The sequence below is a fragment of the Castor canadensis genome, chromosome 10, assembly GCF_047511655.1.
Source record: "Castor canadensis chromosome 10, mCasCan1.hap1v2, whole genome shotgun sequence".
NCBI classification, from domain to species: domain Eukaryota; kingdom Metazoa; phylum Chordata; class Mammalia; order Rodentia; family Castoridae; genus Castor; species Castor canadensis.
In genome coordinates this window covers 39943206-39945215 of record NC_133395.1, presented here as the reverse complement: position 1 = coordinate 39945215, position 2010 = coordinate 39943206, and the positions used below count along the sequence as shown (strand labels likewise).

General features: G+C 42.3%; 1 pseudogene; it reads right to left on the bottom strand.

Annotated features, from left to right (window-relative positions):
• Positions 1-217: 217 nt before the first annotated feature.
• Positions 218-1365, bottom strand: LOC109677396 (large ribosomal subunit protein uL3 pseudogene; annotated as a pseudogene).
• Between the last annotated feature and the right edge of the window lie 645 nt (positions 1366-2010).

Here is a 2010-nt window from a genome sequence, read left to right as displayed (position 1 = left end):
ATATCAGAGCAGAGAAAGAAGTAAAAAACTACTAGTACCCAGTGATAATTAAATTGCAGATCTTCTCATTCCCCCTGATACTATTTACATTTGAGCCTTCTCCATAGCTTCTCCATGTGCTCTGTTTTGGCTTTATTTCTGCATTTTTTTTCCACTGGGGAAAAACAAAAACAACTTTTTAGTAATATGCCACCAGGTGTAGAGGGTGCTTGTGACATTAAGCACCATCTTCCTTGGCAAACCTGTCTTTCTTAAGTGGGCCCATGAATGCTTTCTTTTCCTCCATACTCTGGAAGCCGCCACTTAGAGGTGGTGTCAATGAACTTAAGATCGACATTCTCCAGAGCCTGCTGCTTGGTCTGTACCAGCAAGGACTAACAGAAGGTGAACACATGCTTCTTGGTTCCTACCACATAGCCTGTCAGCATGACAAAGTCATTGGTCACTTGGCCATAATGGACAAAGCCAATGGGTTGATGCTCTAGTCAGACAAGTTGTAAACAGTGGAGGTGCTATTCTTGATTAGTTTGCTTGATTAGGTAGCCCTGACCAATCTTGTAGATCTTTCTGTTGATCTCAGTGCAGTGATGATTGCCTTTCTGCCCTGCCATGGCTACAGAGAAGGCCACATGGGCGGGGTGTCAGGCTCCAGTACAAGCAACCTTGTGTAACCCTCAGTGGGTCTTCAAAGGCAGTTTCTTGGTATGCCAGTGAAGGCATAGATTATCTCATCCTGCCCAAATACTTGGTTCACAGGGACTTGCTTCTCCAGTTTCTCGTGCTCCCAGTCTAGTTTCTCCACCATAGTGCCTGTGTTCACCTGAATCTCCATGAAGTGGGCCTTCTTCTGATGGAGAGGAAGCAGGCACATCTGTGTGTGGGCGATAATGTGGGTAACCTGGCAGTACTTCTTCAAGCTGCTGAAATCCTTCTCAAGTTGCTTCTTGCCCATGTCATTGTGCCATTTCTTGCAATATTTGGTTAAGGCCTTCTTAGATTTGTGCCAGTTCTTATAGAAGCTCTTTTGCACTTATCACTGATGTGTTCAGCAAAGATGGTCTGGAAAGTCAGAGACCCCGAAGGATTTCCACATACCCACAATGCCTACAACCACCATGGATGATGTCTCTACAATGGTCACAGCCTCCACAACCTCCTTCTTGTTCACTTAGATCCTGGCCTATCCACTTCCCTTATGATGTGAGTCATGCCAACCTTGTAGCCCAGATAGGCTATGAGACAGACAGGCTTTGAAAGTTCATCCTTGGGGAAGCTCTTCACCTTCCCTCATTGCCTATAGATGTGCTTCTATGGCAAGAAGCCCCAGGACCCATGTCTGGGAGCAGAGAACTTCTTGTAAGACATCGCACTGTCTTATCCCTAGGTAGAGGTAAGTTACATTTTTTGTGAGTGAAAACGTGCACTGTGCTTACTTCATCTTCATGGTTCCTGAACTTGGAAACTACCTAATTATTCAATTTTTACAACATAACTAAATACAGTACCTTGATATGCAAGTCTCTGTGCCAAAGATTAGCACAAGTCAGCAAAGCCTGAAAGAGAGCGGAGTATTGTTTGTGAGAGAAAATGATCTTCTTGGTGGTCTGAATACTGCAGCATCCAAACTCACTCAAGAATATCCTGAACCATAAGTTTGGAATTATTTGGAAATGAGTTTTTAATAACAACTATTTCTAATGCTGAACATATGTAGTGTCTAAGGATCCAGCCTAACCATAATTCTCCAAAAACATTGCAAACATAACATTAAGAAATTCATAGGAAACACAGTGGTCTGGGAGGAGAGTTCTGGCTAACAAATACCCCTGTTCTGCTCACTCTATGAATGAATAGTATTAAGAACAGGACTAAAGAGCATAGGAACCATTCCAAAGTGAACAATTAAAATCCTTTGATGCAGAAATTTGAAACTTAAAATGGAAGAGTGTTAAAACATTATACTAATCCTGTATTTTGGAAAGAAATAGTAAAGGCTATGTTTGTCATAAT